Consider the following 27,064-nt stretch of genomic DNA (forward strand, 5'->3'; position numbering starts at 1 on the left):
AGGTCTGCTGGGAAGCATGCTGGGGGGGTCCCCCTGCACCCCCCAGGCTCAGTGATTGGCTGTGGGGAGACCCTGGGTGCCCACCCAGATGCAGAAGTTGCCAGTTGTCAAGCCAGGGAGGTGCAGGGGGGCCCCCAGCGCACTCTGCGGTGAACTTGGAAGCGGACTGGAAGTGCTTCTGGTCCACTTCTGGGTCTGCTGCTGAGCACGTTGGGGAGCCTGCCACGCTCCTGTGGGATGCTTCATCTGCCCCAGCATCTCAGCATTCACGAGCTGCCTGCTACCTAGAGGTATGTAGAAAAAACATTTAAAGCTCTGTCTATGTCTGAATCTCCAAGTCTTTCTGAATCGATTCGGAGGGTTCTGATTTGATTCAGAGAGATTAAAGGGTTCTCCGATTTGATTCTGATTCCGAGATTCAGCCACCGAATTGGGCCAAATCGCCGCTGAATTGAATCAGGGACTGAAGTTTCACACACCCCTAATGTGAGGATGTGTCAAGCTTTTTTAGGCTCCCTATGCATGCCAAATGTAAATGTCACAAACCCTAGCAAAATCTAGGTGTAGATTCTACTCTAACTTTCATGATGGGGCCTTTTTTTGCATTGCCACCCTTGTAAAACCCCAAATGCAAACATCCCTGCCAAGAATGATATTGTTGCATTAGTGCATACCAAAAATTACCCTGTGTCTGTTTAAGAAAATATGTCCCTTCCCCTATGCTTTTATAGCACTAACACATGTATGTGTTAAGTCTTCGGGCCTGATCCTGCACCACTGAAACCCATGAGAAATTTATCTACTGGCTTCAGTGAGACCAGGGCCATGTCCACTAGTAAGCAGGTCACTATGGCTAGCAGCAGACATTACACATAAACTGGTTTAAGTGATCACAGACTGGTTTAAACTTGTAACAGAACAGACATTCAGCGCACACAAACCAGTGTGAAAATGGCCAAAACTGGTTTGAGATAAACCTGGTTGAATGTAGTATCAGATTTAACTGATTTGGCTCAAACTGGTTTATGCAATGTCTGTCCCAGACCCCTTACTGATTTAAGTTAAATCAGAGACCCCCAGCATTCTGGCCTGCTCTCTGGGCTGGGCTGCGGTCTCCACTCTACAGCAGGCCTGGCCCCTCCTCTCTGCTCTCTAGCCACAGCAAGGGCGAGGTGTGGCCAGATGCTGGCCTGCCATGGCCCCTAAGGCAAATTCCTTCCTCCATCACCTCTCCCCCCCGCACTGGCAAACCCTGCAGACCACAGCTGGGGTTAGCCAGCCCCAGCCACACCTCCACAGCTTTCCTGCAGCTAGGCAGAGACAGAGTTAAATCCTCCCTCTGTCCAGCTTGCCTGAAGCCAGGGAGGGTATTAATTCTACAGTGGTCCCAGAGTGGAGAAGAGAGGCAAGACCTGCACCTGTGAGCCCAGAGCTAAGACCTGCTGGAACAGACTGAGAGGTGGGAAGTGTTGGCAAAGACCCGACAATCATCACATTATGTGCTGAAGATTGAGTTAAGGGAAGTTGCAGACAGCTTCTGGCTGGAAGTTGCAGACCAAAGAATGCCAAGAGCTACATTTACATAATAAAGCAGAACCTGTAAAACATAAACAAAGCCTTTCTCAATGCCTGGCTGTAAGGAAACACTGCCCTCAGGATTAGTAAGGCTTATGCAAGGCTTTTTCTTGTCTTGCTGATTTACACTTTAAGTTAAACTAAGTTGTGTATGCTGTGTTTTACTGGGCTGTATCTTAGCTTAGGCAAAGATTTTTGGTAGTTCCCTGTTGTATGCTTTGCAAATTGTTGTGTTCAATACATACTTGCTTCAGAGAAAAGACTTTTTCTCCATCCTCATGCCTCAGTCTGGCAGCAGCTCTCTCCCTGCTCCACCCCACGATTGGTGACTGGCATCCTGTGTGACCTGCTAGCCCTGGCTGGTGCCTGGTCACACCCCTCCGCTCCAGCAGGGAGGCTTAAGAGCCTTGGAGGGTGTCTCTTCCCTCCCCTTTGGCAGTGGCTGGCAGGCATGCTCTAGTGCCCTCCAGCTTCTGGCTTGAGCCACTGCAGGCATGTCCCTGCATTTCCTGATTTAACAGAGCATGTTTGTCCAGTTATTAATCAGTTTAAACTGCGCAGCTTAGACTAACCCACAAAGAGTAAATCAATTCAAAAAGCCTGAGCCTGAATATCTGTCCCTACTCCATGGAATAAATTGCTTCTGAGAGGGGTTTAGCTCCAATTCTGTACCCCAGCACTCAGGAGATGCGTCCCAATAATATATTTCCCCGTCTTTACAGCAGTTTATTTGGCATGTGGCCAGAAAAAACCTTTCCATTGCCTTGTCCTTTCATGTATAAGGTTATTTTGACTTCACTATTCAGTTGTGAAACTCATAAATAAATAAATAAATAAAGTTCTGTCTGTGACTGAAAATGGACTTTCGTTGATAAAGTATGTTCCTAGATTGTCTCAGAGGAAAGTGCAATCTACTATATTCTTCTCTTCCCAGTTGTTTGCCATTCCCTTGATTTTGTTAGCTCTTATCTTCCGTTCTGTGTTTTACAGTTGCCTGAGCATTTAAAGAACATTTCCCCCCTTCTTCTCAGGCTTGTGTAGATGGTACCTTAAACTTATACACATTAAAATATGGGCTCCTGAGCGACTGGACAGAATCACAGCGTGAAATGACCAATCCAGGGCCCATGCCACCCCCACCCAGCTACCCTTACTGCAGCATTCTGCTGCTTTAGACATACTGAGGCTACATCTGCTGCAGACCACAAACAATAAGGTAATCTTTACTTAGACATGCACTCCTTAGATGTGGAAGTAGTTAGTGACTTAGGTGCCCTCAGGCTAATCTGACATCCCCTGCAGTCAGCAGAAGTCTTTCTGTTGACTTCAGCAGAAACAGAATATAGTGCTTCAGTTGTTTTCCAGTATTCCTGACCCTTGTCAAGGCTGTAAGAACTGTCATTGCCAAAATGACCTTCTAGATGCCACCCTCTTCTGCTAGGAGGGTGCTTGGGAAGTGAGCCATTTGAGCAATGTATTAAGGTGTTAGAAATAACACTAGTATATTTGTCCAGTATTGGGGGTCATATTTTTAAGGGTACTGCACTCCCCAAAATCATCTATTAATTTCAGAAGAAGGGGCAGGTGCTCTGAAACCCAGGCCATTTAGTTAACTTCCTAAATATTAATCTTATGCTGAACTTGAAAGCCTTGTGCCGTAAATACATTAGCTGTCATTTCTGGCTACAAAAGAGTCGTGCTGTATTGTAGAAGGGGTTCATAGAGACAGTTTCAGTTCCTCTTTATTTTCCAGAGGCAGGTAAGGATGTTTTTGAGAGAGACCCTCCAAACTGTAAAAGAGCTTTCAAGTCTATCTCTACACGGTAGACTTATTCTGGCCTCTTACCAAGTTGTTAGCTGCAAAACCTCTGAAAGTCTTCCTGTACTAAGTATTAAAAAAAAATAAAAATAAAACCTCTAAAAAGAATCAAAGCTGGGATTATAGGTTTAATGCGCATGAGTGCATATATCATCATAGACTGCTCTCTTTGTAATTCTGCCCTGTCAGTGGACTGTTAAACTATTAGTATTAAAGCACTGCCCCAGACAGCCTGGATTTTAAGTGCAAATGGTGGCATGTGAAGAAGTCTCATGGGTAAAACAGGATTTGGCTTTCAGATGCTTTCTGTTCATGGCACAGAGCAGAAGAGAGGAGATAAACCTGCTCTACTGTTAGCAAGGACCTGCATCCTTTTAATGTTCCCCCAAACTTTGATCTTCTCTTGGCAGATAAGGTTTGAGAATCTGCATACAGTAGAAACTCCAGAAGGTTGGTGAGATTCCTGGGTGGGGCAAATATGCAATAGATGCCCTGTAGCCAACAAGCCCTCTCATGTGATATGCTGTTCAATCAGCAAAAGATGAAAAAAATATTTTTTGCACGTATGTTATTGGAGTTCCATTATTGCTTTGGAAAAACATGCTCTCTCCTCCTCGGGGATGTCCAGTTCAGACCAAGACAGGCCACAGGGTAAGAGAAGCCTTGGGGTATTAATGTTACAAACATTGGTGACAGTCCCTATGTCAGACTGTCCTATCTTTCTCCCATTTTTTTCAAACATGAATTAAATCTTAATTTATCTTAATTTTTACAGATGTGCATGGGGACTGGTAAGGGGGGCTTTGAACCAGGTTTGACGGGCAGCAATGGCAGGAGCTTATAGGTGAATAAAAAAAATAGTGATTGAATTAAAGTTCTGAAATATGGGGAGGAAAATAGGAAACTCCAGTAGGAGTTTCCCATTCCATAAAATAGACCAGAAGGAGAACAACAAGGCAAGCTGATGAACATTTGAGATGTCTACACAAAAATGCCAGGAGCATGGGGAATAAATGAAAAGAGCAAGAAGTATTAATACACACCCAAAACTCTGACAGCCAGCATTACAGAGACTTGGTAGGCACAAAATGCAGGACTGGAATATTGATATAGGAGGATATAACAGGAGTTGTTAGATTGTTTGTTGAGAATGTCGATACTTGCTCTGAAATCCAGAATGCAGTGAGAGGCAAATTTGTTGAAAGTCTCAGGAGAAAAGAACATGGATCATGTTGTGAAAAGGGATCTACTGTAGAGCTACCCAATCAGTCAGGGGAATTAGAGGAGGCTCACTGCAAAAAGGAGAGAACATGGGGTGGAATTCTACTTCCTTTTGCAGGTCTAAATAGCAGGTTTTTAGCCATAAAAGTGGCAAAAAAAACCAAATGCTCTAGAGCAGCCGTTCCCAAACTCTGACAGATTGTGCACCACCAATTTAAAAGAATACAACCTTAAGTACCACCAGCAAATTTTTCAGTTCAACCTTAAGTACCACCAGCAAATTTTTGTCATACAAAATAATTACAGTATAATAAAACTATTAATGTGTACCACTAACAGGTTGCCTCTGTACCACTGGGAACCGCTGTCCTAGAGTGTAACTAAGGTTGGATGACTAGGATATGTGCCCCAGGCACTGACTAAGGGATGGGGGCACCAGAATGGAGGCAATGGGGCTTGAGCTCTGACTACATGGAATAAATCATGGAACAAATCAGGCGCAGGTGGCCCCCTGTCAGCCTCCTGCTCCCTCCCCGTGGCAGGTGCCACTGCTGTGAGGAGAGGTGTTGCCACCAACAGCCAGGTTAACCCCTTTTCTGGTCCTGCAGCTGCCTCAAAGTGAAGGGCTTTGCATTGTTGCTCATTATATAAATCTGCAGCAGTTGCGGGGCCAGGGGAGTGTGAAACTCACAGCTGGCAGTGATACAGCAGCATTCTGCTTCTGCTGTGCTCTGCACAGCTAGAGCCTCAAGCCCTTCCACCTCCATTCTGGCACCCCAGGGTGCAAACCTTATCAGGTATGTCACTGCTGCCTAAGGCACAACCTCTATGAGTACCTCTGAAAAAGCCACTTATGTGCAGATAACAATTCAGTTTCTATGGCAGTGTGGACATGTAAGTAGGGGCACATGGATTGGGCATATGTAGAAGAGCACCCACAGGCTGTGCATGTATGCAGTTGTCATGGCATGAAAATGTAGGCAGTCAGAATACTGACTGTTGGATTCAGGAAGAGGAAGAGAGTGTGTCCTTCTATATTTTGTGCTGAGCTGTTAGGGTGCTTGCCCAGGAAGCCAGCAACCCAGTTTCTCAGCCTTACCCCCCACCATTCCCCCCAACAGAAGAAGATTGAAATTGTGTCTCTCTCTGTTCCTGGAATAGTGCACTAATCCCCACACCACAGGTCAGGTGCTGTGCCTCTCTGGCGCTCCTTTTGATGCTGGTTTCTTGGGCAGTCAAGAGAGGGAAATATGTGGGAGCCAGGAGGAAGCAAGGAAGTCAAAGCAGGTGTATGGCTTGGTGAGATAGACACTAGCCTGCAAGGATCTGGGTTCCAGCCTAGGCTCTTCCTCCCAACTGTGCAGAAACTCTCTCACTCTACTGCTTTCTACCTGCTTCATCCAGTGATTAGTAAATTCAAGGGCTAGTGGCTCAGCTTCAAAGAGTACCAAATAATTACCATTACCTGGATAATGCCTGATCTGCATATTGGTGGTTAGAGTACCATGTGGGAAAAATTATAGGGATACATGCAGTCATGAAGTACTCCCAGAATCATAGAAAATTTGGGTTGGAAGGGACCTCAAGAGGTCATCTAATTCAACCACCTGCTAAAAGCAGGACATCCCCAACTAAATCATCCCAGCCAGGGCTTTATCTAGCCGTGTCTTAAAAATTTCTAAAGATGGATATTCCATCATCTTTCTGTGGAACCTGTTCCAGTGTTTTACTACCCTTCTAGTGAGAAAATTCCTCCTAATGTTGAACCTAAACTTCCCTTGCTGCAACTTGAGACTGTTGCTCCTTGTTCTGATGACACCTTTATAGGCCACTATCATATCCCTCCTCTGAGTCTTTGGCTTCCTAAGCAACTGCCCTAATACCTCAGCACTGAAGCTAAAACATGAATGCCACTATGTAAATGCCTCTTTCTTATCTACTGTCATTTCTCTGTAGAAGTTGCATGTGTAGGCAGCAGTATATTTGCAAAGCTACATACATATAAAGATGCATGTAGCCTCATATTACAGGCCTGTAAATTGAGAGCCAGAAAAGGCCAGGCAGATGGCTAGAACACAACCAGTTAGATGTCCAAAGGGAAATAGAATGCCACCCCTGGTGGTAATGGAGGACATTAATTATAGGCCTGTGCGAAGCAGCTAGTATTTGCTTTGGATTCAGATTCGGCCGATTTGGGGGACAGTAATTCGATTCGGTGATTCGAATCACTGTCCCGAATCATTTTGGCTGAATCAGATTCGGAGATTTGGCTGCTGCTGAATTGTCCGAATCTCTGAATCACGCAGGCCCCATCCCCCGCCCACTCTCCCAGCCCTGCTTGGCTCGAGCTCCTGGCTCTTTGGAAAAAAAAAAGCCCCCACTCACCGGCTCCTGCCCAGTGGGGGATGATTGCCGCTGCCCCCCACTGCCCCATGCTGTGTGGAGGGCTCTGCCATGAGTCCCCTGACCCCTGCCCAATTTCCCAGCCCCCCCGTGGCTGCCCTGCCTGCCCCAGCTCCCAGACCTTTAAAAAAAAAAACAACCAAAAAAACACTTGACTCACTGGCTTCTACCCAGTTGTGGGGGGGCGGGGGGCGCCCCATGCTGCATGGGGGGCTCTGCCACGAGCCCCCAGAAGCCCCAAAGCCACTGCAGCAGCAGTGAGCCTGGGTTTTTTGTTTTTTTTTTTAAGGGCCAGAGCTGGGGCGGGTGGGGAAGCCATGGTGAGGGGCTGGGAGAGTGGGCGGGAGCTGGAGGGCTCATGGCAGAGCCCCCCATACAGCATGGAGCAGAGGGGATTGCCCCCCACCTGGCAGCAGCCAGTCAGGGTTCCCTACCAGCTCCTCCATCCTCCTATTTACCAGCATGGAGTCCGGGTCCAGCTCCCTGCTGCAGCCAGTGGGGACTGCCCGAATTGCCGAAGCTCTCCGAATCTTTTCCAAATCAATTCAGGGAGCTTTGACTCAATTTGCATCTTTTAATTGGTCCCCTGATTCTTTTCAGATTTGGAGATTCAGCCACTGAATCACACCAAATCTCCTCCAAATCGAATCAGCACCTGAAGCTTCGCACAGCCCTAATTAATCACCTGGGTATCTGTTGGAAAGGCGTATGTGGTAGGAAAGAGATAATCTAAGGAGTTCTTAATATATGCTGAAAATGTCTTGTTTCAGAAACTGATGAAAATTATTAGGGGAGCAGCTAGTTTAGATTTGATTATGACTGATAAGGAGATACTGGTTGAAAAATTAAATGTGATCATGTTGTTGTAGCTGTGATGGTACAGAGAGTATGAGGGAAGCAGGATTTTTGGGTAATATCTTTTATTAGACCAGCTTTACCATCGATAGATCTGTTAATCCCATTCTGTGAATCAGGGGTGTCCAACTGGCAGCCCATGGGCTGTATTGGGTCCCTGAGGGGTTTCATAATAGCTAGGGTCAGGAGGGACCTGAACAGATCATCTAGCCTGACCCCCTGCCACAGGCGGGAATGAATGCTGGGTTCACAAGACCCCAGACAGGTGATCATCCAACCTCCTCTTGAATTTGCCCACGGTAGGGGCGAGGACCACTTCCCTGGGAAGTTGGTTCCAGATTTTGGCCACCCGAACTGTAAAATATTGCCTTCTGATCTCTAACCTAAACCTATTCTCCATCAGCTTATTACCATTGTTCCTTGTCACCCCAGGTGGTGCTGGGGAGAAAAGGGCTCTGCCTATTTGCTGTTGATCCCCCCCGATGAGCTTGTAGGCAGCCACCAGGTCCCCCCTCAGCCTCCTCTTGCTGAGGCTGAACAGGTTCAGGTCCCTCAGGGCCTGTCCTGCTGCCCTCTCACAAAGTGGGTGGCCCTCCTCTGAACCCTCTCCAGGCTGGCCACGTCCCTTTTGAAGTGCAGCACCCAGTACTGGACGCAGTACTCCAACTGCGGCCTGACCAAAGTCGCATAGAGGGGGAGTATCAACTCTCTGAACTGGCTTGAGATGCACCTTTGGATGCATGACAAGGTATGGCTGGCCTTGTTGGCTGCAGTTTGGCATTGGCAGCTCATGTTCATCTTGGAGTCAATAATGACTCCAAAATCCCTTTCCGCCTCTGTGCTTTCAAGAAGGGAACTCCCCAGCCTGTATGTATGCTGTGGATTCCTTCTCCCAAGGCGCAGCACCCTGCATTTGTCTACATTGAACCCCATCCTATTCTCGTCTGCCCACTTTTGTAGTATGTCTAAATCTAGTTGCAGCCTCTTTCTCCCTTCGAGTGTATCCACCTCACCCCACATCTTAGTGTCATCAGCAAACTTGGACAGCGTGCTTTCCACCCCCTCGTCCAAGTCGCTGATGAAGATGTTAAACAGTGCGGGCCCAAGGACTGAGCCCTGGGGTACCCCACTGCTCACATCTCGCCAGGTTGAGTACAACCCATCCACCACTACTCTCTGGGTGTGCCCCATCAGCCAGTTTTTTACCCATCCAACTGTGCAGGCATCAATGGGGTGAGAGACAGTGTCAAAGGCCTTCTTAAAGTCTAGAAAGACTATGTCCACAGCCACACCATCATCCAAGGATTTAGTTACTTGGTCATAAAAGGCAATCAGGTTGGTCTGGCAGAACCTGCCTTTGATGAACCCATGCTGATTGCCCCTGAGCATGATCTCCTCTGCAGGCCCCCCACAGATGTGCTCCTTGATGATTCTCTCCAAGATCTTCCTGAGCACAAAGGTGAGGCTTACAGGCCTATAGTTACTTGGGTCCTCCTTCCTCCCCTTCTTGAAAATAGGGACCACATTACCCAGTTTCCAATCCCCCGGCACCTGGCCAGATGACCACGAATGCTCATACAGCCGGGCCAAGGGCTCTGTGATGACCCCTGCCAGCTCCCTCAACACCCTTGGGTGGAGGGTGTCTGGACCTGCAGATTTAAAAATGTCTAGCCCGGGAGGCTGCCCCCCAGGCTTCTGGTCCAGATGCTTCTATTTGCAGCATGCAGGCAGCTGCTGCCACTGCGTTTGGGCTCCTGCTCCCTCCTCTTGCTTCAACTGCCTGTCCCTGCCCCTGGAGGCGGGAAGAAACTGTCAGTGGGTCCAAGGAGGTCTGTGGCTTGGCGTCAGGGGGAGACACGGGAACCCCACACAGTGTGTCAGCATGGTACAGTAGGAGAATGGGTACTACACAGTGCAGGGTGGGGGGCATGGTACAGTATGCAGACTGCAGGGACACTGACACAGTGCAGAAGGGGGGCATTCACCACATGGTGCAGTCACAGGATATGTGGCATGGTGTGGCTTGGCACCTGCTGTGTAGTGTAGCGTAGCTAGCAGCTCACGCAACAGATGGCTCAGGGGATGTGCGCTCATGGCCTGTTCAGTATGTGGCCAGGGGGCATGCAGCCAGGTTGGGAGGTGTGTGGCCCCTGGTCACTCAGAGATTGGATAGCCCTGATGTAAATGGAATGGGGCAGGAAAGGAAAGTATTTGTTCTATCTGGTATTTGGCTTAGGCTATATATGCTTCTTTCCCAGATCTGAGAGAGGGCATTTTGTGCCCCAAAGCTCATCCAACATCTCTCTCAACTATACAGTTGAATCAATAAAAGTTATTACTATTACCTGAGATTGGTGGTGCACTCCCTGAGAAAAGCACCACTGATGCTGCCAGTGGCACCTGCAGACAGTTGCCACCCCTGCTCCTCCCCCCACCGCCAACACTGCCATGGCCACCTGCAGGACCTCCCCACTTGGCCCGCCCCTGCCGCTGACACTGGTGCAGCTGCCTGCAGGAGTTCCCCGCTCGCCACCGTCATGCCCCCACTGCCACCACTGCTGTAGCTGCCACCTGCAGGTGGTTGCTGTGTACCCTCAGCCTCTGGGGGCATGCGTCGTTCATGATTATTACCGAACAAACCTGCTAAAGGTGGAAGGTAACTAGGGTTGAAGTTATCACATAATAACTATTATTCCAGGTAGTTAAGTCCCAAACTGACAGAGAGGAGTTGCAGAAAGATCTCACCAAGCTAAGTGAAAGGGCAAAAATATGGCAGTTGAGCTTCATTGTCAACAAGCACAAGGTAATGCACCTGGGGAAAAATTATATCAACTATACATACATAATGATAGGTTCTGAACTAGTGGTTATGACTCAGGAAAGAGACCTTGGAGTCACTATAGATAGTTCTCTAAAAACATCAGTTCAGTATGCACCAGCAACCAAAAAAGCCAATAAAATGTTAAGCATCATTAAGAAGGAAATTGAAAACAAAACGGAGAACATCAAAATGCCACTATGTAAATCCATGGTGTGCCTACATCTTGAATGCTTTCTGTAGTTCTGGGCCCTATATCTCGAAGAGAATGTAGCAGAATTAGAAAAATGACAGAGGGGGGGGAGAAAAGTGACAGAGGAGGGCAATCAAAATGATCAAGGCCATGAAGCAGTTGCTATACCAGGAGAGATTAGGCTAGGACTCTTCAATTTGGAAAGGAGAAGATAGAGGAGGGATATGATAGTGGTCTATAAACGATATGGACCAAGTGACCAGGGAATTGTTGGATATGGACCAAATGCTCTGGTCATGAAGGATGTGGACCAAGTGACCAAGGAATTGTTGTTCACCAAGTACCAGATTACTAGTACTGTGCGGCACCCTCTGAAATTAATAGGTGACAGGTTTAAAGCTAACAAAAGAGAGTACTTTTTTAACTCAATGTATCATTAACTTATGGGATACATTGCCACAGGAGATGGTGGAGGCAGATAGCATAGTCAGGTTCAAAAAGGGACTGGATATATTCATGGATGATAAATCTATTAATGGCTACTGAACAAAATGATTGGAGATGTTTCCCCTGGCATCTTTAAACCAATAATGGTGGACTGCAGGAAGGATACTGAATAAGGGATAGATCACTTTAGAGCAGTGGTTTTCAACCTTTTTTCATTTGTGGACCTCTAAAAATTTTCAAATGGAGGTGCAGATCCCTTTGAACTGTAAGTGTGGGTATTCACATAATTTGATTGATCATAGTCATCTTTCCCAGACCCCTTGGACATAGTCTGTGGACCCCCAGGGGTCCATGGGCCACAGGTTGAAAACCACGGCTCTAGAGATTTCTGGTTTACTGCTTTCCCTCTTGTAATAGGGTGCCTGCTTGGGGCCGACTCAGTTGGGGCCCGCCCACCTGTTCCTGGGCTAACCACCTGCCTTCTCGCCTGCCACGCCTTGATGTTAATTGATTAATAGATGTCAATTAAGTGGGAGGCTGCCCATTTCAGCCCCTGATGCCAGGGGGTGCTATCTGCGGCTCCATTCCTCCCCTACACCACAGCCCAAGCCTCGCAGATGGCATCTAGGTGTTCTTATCACCACCCCACACTGGGCCACAAAATCCTTCTATCAGGACCCCTCCAAGATCCCTCCATTCAGGCGGCCTACCCTGCCTTCATTTGGCCATCTAGCTCCCTGAAACCATTTTCCCCTCTCGGGTGTGGTCCCCCTGGGACCTTTGGCTACCAGCCCTGGCCAACCTCCAGGCCAGTCAGGACCCCAGGCCCTCAGCCCTTGGGCATCCCTCATGGTGGGCCCCTGGCCCTTTTGACCGTCCTGGTCCTGGCCCCAGCATGGGCCAGTCGAGGGTACTCTCTTGATCAGGTCCGAGTCTCTAGCCCCTCGCTCTCTCCAGGGGTCTGCCCTCTGGGCCATACACACAAAGGGGTTACACTCCCAGTAGTGGGGGCTAGGGGTTAATGAGCCCCAACCCGCCTTTCACTGAGGTGGTAATTGGCCTGGCATTTCCTGTTTTAGGTCGTACCCAGGACCAGGAGCCTCCTTACCATTCCCTACAGCTCCTCCCTTACCTCCAGATGATATCAGCAGCTCTCCAGCTAGGCAATGGTGTTGCCTGGCCCCCAGCATCAGAACTGCCCTGTTTATATGGGCAGCCCTGAATCTAAAATGGCTGCCCTAATCAGGTACCTGCCGGCTGCTGCCTTTTGGCCCTTAAAGTGGCAGGCACCAACAGTGTCCTGCCACACCTCTGTAGCTTCCATTTCTGCCACTGTCAGAGACCAAATACTGGGATAGGTGGACTATTGGTCTAACCCAGTATGGCACTTATGTTCTTATGAAAGAATTCTCTATTCAAAGAAAAAAAGGAGGTAGAAGAGGAGAATAAGGATAACAAACTTAAAAAAAAAAGGCACCCACCAGTAAGTAGGGTCTCTGAGAAAAACAATCTAAGGAATGGTTGTTAGCAGTTATTTTTATATGCACAATACCATACTAAGCTTATTAAGAGGCCATTAGGATGCCAACAAGAGCTCTTTAAGGAGCTGTACAAAAAGTGGGAACAATGCATAAATAAAGACCAAAGATAAATAAAATAGCACAAGCATATTAGGATAAAATCAGAAAGGCTGTGTCACAAAATGAATTACAATGTGCAAGGGGCAAAACAGGCAGGAAGAAAAGGCCATATAAACACATTAGAAGTAAGAGGAAAATAAGGAAGAACAAAACCATTGCTTAATACAGAAGAAAGCAAATAATCAATGACAGAGAGAAGAACAATGTATTCAATGCCTTCTTTGCCTTAGTCTTCACAACATAAGTTAACTGGGATGAGATATTTAACAAAATTAATTTAAACAGGAGGACAGGAATGCAAGCCCAAATAGGGACACAGGGTTTAAAGAAGTTTTAGTTAAGGTAGATGTATTCAAGTTGGCAGGACCTGATGAAAGTACTTAAGGACTGAGGTGAAGCAATCTCTGAGCTATTAGTGATTATCTCTGAGACTTCAAGGAGGGCCAGGGAGGTCTGGAGAGCCAAAAATGGGCAAATCTAGTACCTGTTTTTAAAAGGGGACGGCCTAAGGAATTACAGACCAGTCAGCCTGACTTTAATAACTAGGAAGATACCAGAATAAATTATTAGACAATCAGTTTATAAGAACCTAGAGGATAATAAGGTTATAAAAAACAGCCAACATGGATTTGTCAAGAACAAATCATGTGAAACCAATCTCATTTCCTTCTTTGACAGGATAACTGGCCTAGTAGATAAGGAAGAAGTGGTAGAAGTAATATATTTTGACTATAATAGGGCTTTTGACATTGTCCTGCATGACATTCTCATAAGCAAACTAAGGAAATATGACTCTCATGAAACCACCATAAGGTCAGTCAGCTGCAGCACAGTCAGCGTCTTATGTAGACACAGCCACTGTTAACTAAGCTGGTTTATTGGAATAATACCATGGTTATGGCTAAGGACAGTGTGAATATACTCCAACACATTGGAGATTTGAGAAGGGAAAGAAACAACTTCCACTGCCTCTACCTACTTATGTTTTTATGGTCAACCTAAACTGTCAAGCACAGAACTATTTTAATTTTGTAAAACGCATGTGGCATGAAAAAATATTGAGAAGATCTGAAAGAAAACAAATCCTGCAGATCAAGATATGATACTACATGCATTTCCTAGGCAGAAGTAAAAAACTGATAAACAAAGCATGCTTTACTCAAGTTGAGTTTGAGGGGAAAAAATAGTAAGGTTCTCTTTCCTTTTCTGGCATCAGAGCTATTCCTTAGAGCTATTATTTATCACTAAACTTAATATTGCTTGACTATTGGTTGTGATCCAAATGATGGGACCTACCTTCCGAGTGGTTAGTTTCTACACCTTGGTGTATTCGTGGTTCTAATTAATCAAGAGCTGAGATACTTGGCTGGTGGTGGAGATGCTACGTATGATAGAGTTAGTTTCTTTTTTGTGTTATGCTTGGAGGTTATTTTTTCCTCAATTGAATCTTTATGATAGTAGGACTTTCTTAATGAGCATACATTCTCCATTTGGAACATTTTTCTGTATCGACCCAGAATTGCCTTATTTTTCTTTCTAAATCTGGATGGTAAAATAGGTGGTATCTTTCTGGTGAGAGTAAGCATCAGGGGTAATGCTGTCTACAACAATGTAGCTGCTGGTCAAAACAACTCATTGGTGCTTTCCTAATGCACAATTCATGTTCCAGTGCCTATACTGTGGGCTGCGTATATCTCTATTTCTATAAATGTATTGTAAAGGTGAATTTTGATCTGAGGTTTTTCAGTTAGGACAATACTCCTCCTTCATAGAACTGAAATGCTAAAAACATTATTTGAATCCCTACAGCCAGTAAACATTCAGAACCAGTTATTCCATGAACGTACACACGTTTCTGTCTCATTCATTCACTAATCAAATCTTGGAATGTTAAACTGCAACAATTTCAGAAAACATCATCCATATTCCTTTCTTCCTGAATATAATTTTCATGTCTTCATTGGCTAGTTACTGTCATCATCATTTTAACTACAGTCATCCACAACCACCTATGTTCATTTCCTCTTACCCCCTGTATTTGCAGAGCCAGTTTCACTAAGGTCATTGTTATCACCATAACTCTAATCTTTTATCATTCCTCCTATAGTCATTAGGAAAGCCCTCATGGCACTGTTGTATTACTGCATTTTGGCTTTGAAGGGCAGCATTCACTAGGTACATAAAGCAAATTTCACAAGTGATCTCAATATTTACTTCCTCCTCCTCACCATGACATCCTCCTCTAGTACAGCCCTAAACAACACTACATGATCTGTACTCCCATTATATTTCCAATTAATATAATACGACTCTTTTTATCATAGTTCATCTTTGCCTTACCAGTCAACACCTTCAGTACATCCATTCAGTGTTACTGTCATCATCACATCTACCACTGGCTGTCATGATGACTGTTATAAATATACTCCTCGCTTGCATCACAGTCCTCGTGTCTTCCATCAAAACAATCATCGCTTCAACTACTGCAGTCATCACCTCATTATAACTCCATTACCTTTTAGCATTGTCCCCATTATAACTCTATTACCTTTAACAACAACTCCATTACAATCCATTATCTGCCTTATCATCTCCTTTACATTCCTGCTATCTGTACCTGCTTCTTTATAGCCATCACCTCCTCAATTACAATTCCATTATCTATCTTTATTACTACCTCTGTTACAGTCATAATTATTCTCATTACAATTTTGATATCTTCATCCCACCCGTACAATTCCGTATCTTCATCACCTGTTATCATAGGCAGCATTACTCCATTACAATTCAGTTATCTTCATTGCTTCCATTATATAATTCAGTTATCTTCATCATTGCCACCTTTATTGTACTCATAATTACCCCCATACAAATTTTCATATTTTAATTATTTTTCATTACAGTTTTATTGTCTGTCTTTTCTGCTTCCTTCATCACTCAACCTCTATTTCACTACAATGTCACAGGCCAGATTAATAGCTGATGTAAACTGACACTGAATTCAATGGCACTTTGCTGATTTAAACCAGCTGATCTGGCCCAGTGCTTTCATAACCCTGATCTCCACAATATAATCATCCTGTTCGATTCATTGTCACTATCTTCACCAGCACCACTTCCATTACAATTCTGTCACCTCCATGGATATTGCATTCATCATTATTACTATTACACTTCCATCATCCTCAAACTTATCTCCATTGCAAATGTTATGATCATGATGACCAGCTCCTTCAGAGTCATCAGTATCTGAACAGTGCTATTCCAGCACAGTGGAAGACACCATCTCCTATGTTACAGCATCATAATCAATCATTGTTTCCACTTCAGCCAGAACTTCCATTTCAACTCCACTCTTTTCATTATCCCTGTAATTTCAGCTGGAAACACTTCTATTACAATGTTACTTTTTACATTTATTCTTCTATTACTGTCTCTAAAACAGCCTCACTACGATTGTATTATCTTCAACACCACCTCACATATAGCTTTGATCACCCCCTATCTTGCATGGATGCTCTTTGCTGATAGTGTTACCATAACCATTTGCATTTCAAATAAAGCAATTCCACGTCATCCTCTCGAAATGTTTCCTAACATCAGTGGGTGCTTGTACACATGATGGGGGTTTAGTACTCAGGGTTTTATTCTATCTCCCCTAAATTGAAATGGTGGGTTTTTAATTGAAACCCACTGTTTCAATTTTTCCATCACATTATGGTGAGGGACCCAATCATTTTTCTTTTTCTTTTTTTTTTTGTTGGAGCCAGAGCCTGCCTGCAGCTGGAGGGCAAGTTGCTGGCAGGTTGGAAGGCCCCTGAGCTGCAGGGCCCCCCAGTTCTTCCCTCCACAGTGGTGGCACCCCCTGGGGCCACCTGGGTGGGTTGCTAGCAGGTCAGATACTGCCCCATCTTGGAGGCAGCACCTGGCCCGATCTAACTGTTCCTCGACCCCAAACTTGGGCAGCACCCAGTCGTTGGTGTACCATGGGTCTCTGACACTCAGGGGCCAATGCTTGCATTGGCATCCCTCCCTCCATCCATGGCCAGTCACTGAGCAGGGGGGGAGGGGTCCCCTGGCGGTCCATCGCTGACTGGGGGAGCAGCCAATCGCTGAGCCCAGAAACGCCAGCAGTGAAACCGGAAGTCCTGGCGTTGAAACCGGTAGTGCTGCCAGGGACCAAGCTTGGCCGGTGCACTCCACCAAGCCAGCGCCTGGGGGCATAGCCCCCTCCCACCAGTACGGCACTGCACCCAGTCTGATAGCAGCCCACCTGGGTGGCGCTGCTGCCATGGAGAGAAGCACCAGGCCCCGCTGCAGTAGGGTTACCATATGTCTGGGTTTTCCCAGACATGTCATCTTTTTTGGCCCCCTGTGCTGCGTCCAGGTGGGTTTTTAAAATAAGAGCAAAATATCCGGGTTTTTTGCTGTTCCTCTGCCCTCCCGGGCCAGCTGCTCATCATGTGACCCGGACAGCCAGTCACCTTGTGGGAGAGCAGAAGAACAGCAAAAAAACAGCCATGGAGAGGCAGAGAGGGATGGAGAGTGAGAGAGAAATGCAAGAGCTGCCTGGGCAGCAGTACTGGGGAGCAGGGGGCTGTGGGGCAGGAGTGAGGGCCACTGGCAAGGCTGGGGGGCAGGGGGCTGTGGTCAGGGGGCCCGTGGGTGGGGAGTGAGGGGCACCAGCAAGGTTTGAGGGGGCAGAGGCTGCAGATTGAGGGTGAGAGGCACTGCCTGAGCTGCTGAGTGAGTGGCACAGGCATGGCTGGGAGGGGTGCAGGGTGCTGCAGGTCTGGAGTGAAGGGCACTGGTAGGGGGCAGGAGTTGTAGGTAGGGAGTAAGCAGCACCACCAGGGCTGGGTGGGGGTCGGGGCTGTGGATCAAGAGTGAGGGGCATAGGGGGTGGGATGGGTGACTGCAGGTTGGGTGTGCAGGACATTGGCAGTGCCAGGCAGCTGCGTGTTGGGAGTGAGGGGCACCAGCAAGGAGTGGGGGGCAGGGTACTACTGTTTGGGAGTGAGGGGCACTGGCAGGGCTGAGGTCAGTGTGTCCAGAGTGAGGGGCAGCAGCAGGGCTGGAGGGTGTGTGGCTTATTTGTGAGGGGCAACAGAATGGGCAGGGGCAGGGCACTGGCATGTCACCTGCCCCACCCTGCTCCCTGTGACAGGTATCCTATTTTTTGGACCTGGAAATATGGTAACTGTACCCTGCAGCATAGGGTACAGCTCACTGGCAGGTCACTCCAGTGGCATACCAATAGCGGGGACAGGAGGGCGTGGCCCCAGGTGCCAGCTGGGCTTGGTCCCTGGTGGCACTTCTGGTTTCGCTGCCAGCACTTCTGGGCTCAGCAATCAGCTGCCACCCCGCTGTCCCCCCCCTCCCCCCCAGCAGAGATTGGGTGCTGGGGGACCCCCCGCCTCCCAACTTGGTGATTGACTGCAGACGGGGAGGGGTGCAAATGTAACCATTGGCTCCCAGGCACCAGAGACCCATGGTAAGCCACTGGCTCACTCTGCCTGTGGGAGAGGCAGGCAAGCTCCGCCAAAAAAAAGAAGATCAGGTCCCTCACTGCTTCTGCCTTCTGCAGGCTCCTGCAACTGACAGGAAGCCTGGAGCCACCCTGGAAATGGGCTGGCTTGTTCCTGGGGTAGTGCGGGAAGGCAGCAGGAAAGTGGCTGGGTTTGCTGGCAGCTGGAAAAGTGGCGGGGATGGCACATGGGGCATGGGGCCACCTGGGTGGGCTGCTAGCTAGGTGGGTGCTGCCCCAGCTTGGAGGCACTCGATCTAATGCTTCCCCAAGCCTGCCCAGGCTTCCAGCACCCCATGCACTGTCCCTGCCACCTTCTCTGGCTGCCAGCAAACCCAGATGCCCTCCCGTTGCCTTCCTGCACTGCCCCAGGGGCAAGCCAGCCCATTTCCAGGGCAGCTCCAGGCTTCCTGCCAGCTGCAGGAGCCTCCTGAACTCAAAAGCAGGGAGGGGCCCAATCCTTTTTGTCTGTGAAGCCTGCCTGCCTCTCTCACGGCCGGGGGGCCAGCTGTCAGCTGCATTTTTGCAATTTACAACATTGCAAACTAAACTACATTGGGATAAACTCTTGCATGTGTACAGTGATGCCATTAAGCCACACAAAGTGACATTTTCATCACACATACATGGTAATGGTATCATATGTACAAGTGCCCAGTGGCTCCATCACTACTGTTCGAGGTACAGAGACAGTGAGGTAATCTAAGCCATCATTACAGTTACTGTCATAATTATCACCTGTACATCTAAATATTAGTGTCAGCCTTAGTTTTTACTTGATTCTAAGAAACCATCTATACTGCATTTCTCAGGATCTTATGGAAATGGAGTGTGATACAGTCATGGTCACACACAGTAGGGCTTTATTCCACAAGAAGACCTACTGACTTCGCAGGAATTACTAATTACAAGGGTGAGTATTATCCCAACTATGCAGTTGTATTGCTTGCTCTTTGTGCATAAGCACAAAGCAGATTGTAGATCATAAAATGTAGGGTATACTTACAGAATGGGGAAATGTGGATTTGGAAAGCTCTGATTCCAAGAAGGGCTTAGGGTTCACAATGGACAAACTATTCCATGCAGGCTCCCTCAGATGCTGCGGCAAAATAAGCTAAGGCAACCTATGGATGCGTAAGCAAGGGAGTTGCAAGAAAGAGCAGGCAGGTGATTTGACCTAATGTTAGAGTATTTCATGCAGTTCTGGCATACACATCTTTAAAAGGACATTGAAAAATTGAAGAGGTTACAGGACAAGCCACAAAATGATTCAAGGGCTGGAGAAATGCTTTACAGTGAGAGATTTAAAGAGCTCAATCTGTTTAGTTTATCAAAAGAAGATTGAGAGGTGACTTGATTACAGTGTAAAGTACCTTCATGGGGAGAAAATAGTGGGTACTAAAGGGCTCTTTAATCCAGCAGAGAACATAACAAGAACCAATGGCTGGAAGCCAAAGCCATTCAAATTCAAATTAGTAATAAGGCATACATTTTTAACAGTGAGGGTGATTAGCATTTGGAGCAAACTTTCAGGGGAAATAGTGGATTCTCTATCTCTTGCTGTCTTCCAAACAAGAATGAATGCCTTTCTTGAAGATACACTTTATAATTTAACAGATTATTGGGTTTACTACAGGGGTAACTGGGTGAAATGTAATTTCCTATGAGCTACAGAAGAGATGATCTAATCGTTTCTTCTGACCTTAAAATATATGGAAGATGCCCAGTGGTTACTCACATATCTAATATGCATGTCTGACTGTTTGCTGACATCACATGGATGTTTTCAGTGGGTGGTAACAAGAGCATCTGGTAGTGGGTCTGATTGGGTATAATTCACCTAAAGATGCAGCTACCCCCTGTTATAAAAACAAGAGTGTTACTGGGCATTATATTAACTAAAGAACCAAAAAACCTTTAAAATTTTTTAGTCAAACTCCAACCCAACATGGAAAAAGTGGAATCATTCCTTTACTACAGTAAAGTGGACAATGGAATGAAAACTCTCTAAACATCTCATGAATTAACTTCCAGATGTAAAACATGATTTGGATCATCATGTTCAAGTTCCACTGGGTATTTCACATGATTAATATTCTTCTTAATAATTTATTTAGTGCATATCTTTTGAATAAATATCAGACTCACTACTGCATTCCAATAGTAAAGACATTTGGCACAGATGCAAACAGGGAATTAGGCACCAAAAGTGGGATGCAGATGAAATGGGGGCATCTAAGGCTAAGATGATCAACCTGAGAACCCTTGTTCACCTGCCACCTGAATTCCATAGGCATGCCTCTTCTCAAATTCAATGTTTCTCAGATGCCTAAAGTTCTGCTTCTCTGCATGACAAGAAGCACCTCAGTCCTGCCCCATATAAGCAGCTTATCATCTCGCCCATGACTAAGCCCAACCAGAATTTAGAAACTAGAGGCCAGATCCTGCTCTATCTGTTGGGTGCCAATGTGATATTTGGGCATCTAAGTGTGATCCTATTCTATCCTGCTTGAGCCCCTGAAACCCTGTTAACACAAAAGAGGGGTGGGTCTTCCTCCTCTTCATTGCTTTTTGTGGCATACTTTTAAGATAATGGTGCAGGTGTATTACAAAAGTAGTCCCAGTGATATTTTTCAGGAACTCAACATGACTGGGCTAGGATTGTGGTTCCACCCATTTTCAGAAGAGCCTCAGACAAATTCTGTTTGCAGAGAAGGGCTCTAGGCAGACATATGAGAAGCCCCAATATTGCCTTATCTGCTATTTTCCAATGCCAGACTTCTGGACCATGCACATTTTCTCCCTTCCCTGCAAGGCAATGGAGAAAGCATCTGGTCTTTGTTTCAGAAGTTCAGTTTCAGTGAGTTTAGAGCTGCTGAAACTCCAAGAAGAGAAATTCCATAATAGTAATTTTCTTGGCAGTATCTGGCATTTCCTGTGATACTGAGCAGAGACCCACAGGGTGTGGTCCTAAAAAGCATGTAGGTGCCTAAAGTAAAACTGAAATGGAATTTAGGTGCCTATAGTCAAGAAGCAATCCATAGAAAGTCTGCCTGATGCCTTAGGTACCTGAGAATCTGAAGGTACTGCCTTCTCTTTGCAAAGTTATGGAGATGCTAGACATTCAGCTCCTGTGCACACCCAAAGGCATTGTCATCATCTTGCTAAACTGAGCAGCCCAGCACCCATCTCCTACCTATGGCCATTTGAGATTCACAAAAAATGTGTTCCCACACCTAAATCACTCACATGACCTAGTCCAGTTGCCATGCTCTGGATTAAACCTCACCCAAGAGGACAACACTGAGCTAAGCTCAGCGTAAAGCATAGCTACTTTTAATCAAAGATTCAGCAAGGGTTCCACGCATCATTTGTATATCTTCTTGCTTAGTGTGTGTGGACCCTCCTCTTTTAGACCTTTCTCCCTTTTGGGAGAGGGAGGCTGCAGAGGAAGAGGGGGAATGGAGGAGAGCAAGTCTCCTCTCCTACTTCTAAAATGGAGGATACCCAAAACAGCAGGATGGGATGTCAGGAAACTGTCCACCCCCTACTGTTGAAACTGTGACACAGTGCAGAGAGGAACATAAGGTTCATGGGGCCAGAAAGAGAGCAAGCAAGAGGGAGTATGATTCTGTAGCCTAGTGATGAGGTCATTCCACTTGCTGTGCCCTGGTCCTGGTACCTGCTCCTGACATTGTTTATGCCTTTTATCCAATGACTATTTAATTCAAAATATAGAAATGGTCCCTAAAAGCCAGGTATAACTGAGGTGTAACACCTTGCTTGAGTGTGTGAATTCTGTTCCTGGAGCCATGCATCTAAAATATAGACATAGCAACCCACAGCATGACCATGCTTACATTTATTTGTGGATGGGAGACAAAGTCCTGGATGGAATGAAGGGCAGAAAAAGAAACAATCATTTTAGATTTTCAAGTAATGTTTGATTCTGGTCTATATGGAAGTTGGGATTATGCAAACTGGCTTATGGAGTTCCCTGTTCCCTTATGGCCAAACCCACTTTCCTAACAAAAAGACTTCTGTATTTTATACTCTTCCTGCTTGCCATTCCCTGCTTCTGGGACTGATTAGCCCCTGAACCACAACTCATTTCACCATAAGATGGACTGATTGCTTAGCCAAAATGAGAGGAGATGGAAAATGACTACAGACAAAGTACAAACAGTTATTTTATTAATGGTGTAGGCAGGGATTTTCAAAAGAGCCTCATGTAGATACATACCCAACCCCCATTCCCAGTTACAATGTCTGGTCTGGGGTAGATGTGGCAAAATATATGGTGGCATACTGGCTCCATACATCTTGTCAGTGCTATGCCTTTTAGCCTCAGCATGGCCAATGGCTCCTTTTGCACTGGGAGTATATACTGTGCATTATCTAAAGTACACCCATTGTCATCACCAGGGAGCCTGTTTTTTTCTGCTAAAAAAAAAAATCCCCAGTTTTTGGATTTAAAGAGTAACCCCAAATCCACATTTTTTCATGATGAAAATGAAACACCACACACACACACAGGTGTTTCATTTTCATCATTGAAAAATGTGGATTTTGGGTTATTTCTTTTAATCTGAAAAATGGAGACTTTTTTTAGCAGAGAAAACCAGGATTTCTGGTCATCATTATACCAGGGCAGGATAGTAGGCCTTTGTGAAGTAGCTAGTATTCACTTCGGATTTGGATTCGGCCAATTCGGGGGACAGTGATTCGATTCAGTGATTCGGTGTCCCAAATTGATTCGGCCACAGCCAAATCAGCCAAATCTCCATATCGGCCACAGCCCCTGCCCACTCTCAAGGGCTGCCCCACCTGCTTTCCCAGCTCCTGGCTCTTTAAAAAAAAGGCCCCACTCACCGGCTGCAGCTAGGCCAGGGGCAACCCCTGCTGCCCCTCACTGCCCCATGCTGTGTGGGTGCTCTGTCATGAGCCCCAGAAGCCCTGGCACTGCTGCAGCAGCTGGTGAGACCAGGGTTTTTTGTTGTTCTTTTGTTTTTTTTTAAAGGGCTGGAGCTGGGGCAGGCGGGGCAGCCATGGGGCAGGGGGGCTGGGATAGTGGGGGGTTGGGTGGTTCATGACAGATCCCCTTGCGTAGCGTGAGGCAGTGGGGGGCAACGGGGATTGTCCCCCTGCCTGGCAGCACCCAGTGAGTGGGGGCTTTTTTTTTAAAGAGCCGGAAGCTGGGGAGGATGGGGCAGCCATGGGTAGAGGGGGTGGAGGCGCTCAGGGGGGCTGGGTGAGCAGGCAGGGAATGGGGCCTGGCAGGGGTCCCCCCCTTGGTCCCCTCTGCCCTCCTCTAGCCCCCCCCACACTTACCACAATGGAGTCTGAGTCCAGGTCCCTGCTGCAGTGAGCGGGGACTGCCTGAATTGCTGAAGCTCTCCAAATCTTTTCCAAATTGATTTGGACGCTTTAATTGGTCTCCTGATTTGATTTGGATTTGGAGATTTGGCCACCAAATTGGCCCAAATCTCCTCTGAATTGAATCAACATTTGAAGCTTTGCATGCCCTACAGGTTAGTCTACTGAAAAGTATGCCACAGTTCTTCCTCTCAGAACCAGGCATGGAGATTCACTGTGACTGATATTACTGTCCTGAATGCAGATAACTGCGGTTTACTTCATCCTGTTCACCAGCTGTGTTGCTAAGCTGACATCTGAGCCCCTTGAGGACAGCCACGCTCCAATGGGCTGAGTCTAGACTTTGGTGCAGCCATTCCAATTCTGCCTGAATTTCCTTACCTGCCATATTTTCAGAGTGCTGAGCTTACATAATTGAAACTGCTGGGCGATGTGCTTGAAGAAAGCCATCCCTTTGCTTGCTTGCCTTAATTCCACAGGTAGGACATGACACTTGTGTATGTGAAGAGTTATCAGGAGAAAACTAGCTCCTCTGTGCTTGGAATGGACCATTTCACTGCCTTAAACCTGTAAATTGCCAGGGTATCTACACTAAATGACCCTACCAGTGTAATCTCTACCTGTACTGTGACAGATGGCACTGACTTCCAGATGCTAGGCTGTGCACATGCATTTGAGCATACAATAAAAAGTGAAGGACACTATAGGTGATGCTTAGAGGGGCCATGGGGAGGGCGGCACATGCCCCCCAAGATTGGCTGCCACCGGCTTCTGTGGGCAGCCGTTGCTTGCCACCCGCCCCCCACCTTGCTGCCACACTACCACTGGTGTTTGCGGGCAGTCCCCACTCGCCACTTGCCACCCCTCTGCCACTGACACCACCACCAGTGTCTGTGGGTGGTCCCCGCTCTCTGCTCACTGCCACCAACGCCGGCACCTGTGGGTGGTCCCTGCTCGCCGCCACTGATGCTGGCGCCTGTGGGTGGTTCCTGCTCGCCACCGTGGTGCCCCCCCTCAGTCTCGGGAGGCACTAATCATTCATGTGGGACACGCTTCATTCTGGATAGCAGAAACTCAGTTGCCAGCCTTTTTCCAGCTGGAAGGCTGTATTCTATGAGCTACCCAAGTGTGAGCCTGCTTTAAAGAAAATAACAGGAAAAAAAAGAATACCACAATCTAGCTCAACATCATGTACAAGATAAAAATAAATAGTAAACAAATCCATGCTGTAATTGAAGTGCAGTTCTCTTGGGAAAGTTTATAGCTCAGATTTGTTTAAAACAAGCAAGAAGAAAGCCAGATAAGTTTAAGTATCTATTTCTTGTTATTATCTATTTGTATTACAGTAACATGTAGACACCTCAGCTGAGATCTGTGTCCTAGGAAGAGAAAGCCTGTATATAGTCATAGACCTGGGCCCAGCCCTGAAGTGCTTGAGATCTAAATGGACAAGATAGAAGCAAAAATTACTATTACCCCCATTTTACTGATGAGGAACTGAGGATCAAAATGCTCAAGTTGCTCACCCAAAACCACACAAGGAGATTGCAGACAAGCTGGGAAACAAATGCAGCTTTCCTGAATCCTAGTCTACTGGTACAGGCTAACAGACCATTCGTCATTCCAAATGTGGGAAGTAAAGGCTTTTCTATCCTAGTGCTTTTCTAGTACCTGGTCTGTTATTCACCTTTCACCTGCTGGTCAACAGTACCTACACGCTCTGCTGTGTCCCCCACCCAGTTCATTCCTGGTTCCAGAAACAGGACAGCCCTGAGTGTATACCAAAGCATGCCTGAGAACAGCTTTGAGCGTGTGCTCAGTAGGGCTGTGCAAGGCTTCGGACCGTGCTTTGGATCTGGAGAAGTTTTGGATGCTTCGGCGTCTGAAGCAGCATGTCCAGATCAAAGCACTGGCTTCATTAGGCTTTCCAAAGCAGTTCAGAGCTTCCGAAGCGCTTCAGAAAAGCTTCGGAGCCACTGTGGAGATCCAGCCATAGGGTATAATGGGGAAACAATGAAATACCTATAACTTTGTTGTTTTTTGTCTGATTTGATGAAATTTGCAGGGGTGGTACATGTCATGTCTATGTGTTACAACACAGGGGAGTGAAAACTGCAGGGGTGGTGGCCTCTGGTGAGGCTACAAAGCCTGCCAAGTTTAAAAAAGATTAGTGCAGGGGTTTGGGGGGAATTGTACCTCAAGCTGCTGACAGGCAAAACTCATTACATAGATGACCCTGTGTGTGTTAAGGCGCAGCAGGCTGAAAACTGCAGGGGTGGTGGCCCCTGATGAGGCCACGAAGCCTGCCAAGTTTCAAGGAGATAAGTGCAGGGGTTTGGGGGGAAACTGCACCTCAAGCTGTGGACAAGCAAAACTCAACATGGGTGACACTGTGTGTGTTAAGGTGCAGTTGGGTGAAAGCTACAGGGATGGTAGCCCTTGCTGCAGCCATGAAGCCTGCCAGCTGTCAAGGAGATATGTGCAGGGGCTTCTGGGGCCCTGTACCTCTGGCTACTGACAGGCAAAACTCATGACATGGGTGCTTCTGCAACTGTCTGTCTTGGGGTAGGGAGTGGGGGAAAACTACTGCAGGCCTGGCTGCTAAGCTATTGTGTTACCAGTTACCAATCAATCATGATTCACTCAGGGACCAGCTCAATACACAGTTGCTAGCTAATGTAACCAGTTATTTAGCAACAATTAACACCTACAAAACCACAGACTAAGGAGAGGAAAGAATCAGTACAGACAATCAACTGCCCCAAGACAGGGACAGTCAGTTGCACAAACACCCATGTCACGAGTTTTGCCTGTCAGCAGCTAGAGGTGCAGGGCCCCAGAACCCAGAATCCCTCAGACTTATCTCCTTGACAGCTGGCAGGCTTCGTGGCTGCAGCAGGGGCCGCCATCCCTGCAGCTGTCACCCTGCTGTACCTTAACACATGCAGTGTCACCCATGTCACAAATTTTGCTCGTCCACAGCTTCAGGTGCAGTTTCCCCCAAACCCCTGCACCGATCTCCTTGAAACTTGGCAGGCTTTGTGGTCTCAGCAGGGGCACCACCCCTGCAGTTTTCAGCCTGCTGCGCCTTACCACACAAAGGGTCATTTATGTCACAAGTTTTGCCTGCCAGCAGCTTGACATGCAGTTCCTCCCAAACCCCTGCACCGATCTTCTTGAAACTTGGCAG

At 46.9% G+C, this 27,064-nt stretch overlaps 1 protein-coding gene across 2 annotated transcripts in view; it reads right to left on the reverse strand.

Moving 5' to 3' along the window:
* The window catches only part of TNR (tenascin R), a 353,800-nt gene that overhangs the window by 161,898 nt on the left and 164,838 nt on the right, over positions 1-27,064 (reverse strand). The gene's annotated exons all lie outside the window — the stretch shown is intronic.

This window comes from Alligator mississippiensis, chromosome 5 (assembly GCF_030867095.1).
Source record: "Alligator mississippiensis isolate rAllMis1 chromosome 5, rAllMis1, whole genome shotgun sequence".
NCBI classification, from domain to species: domain Eukaryota; kingdom Metazoa; phylum Chordata; order Crocodylia; family Alligatoridae; genus Alligator; species Alligator mississippiensis.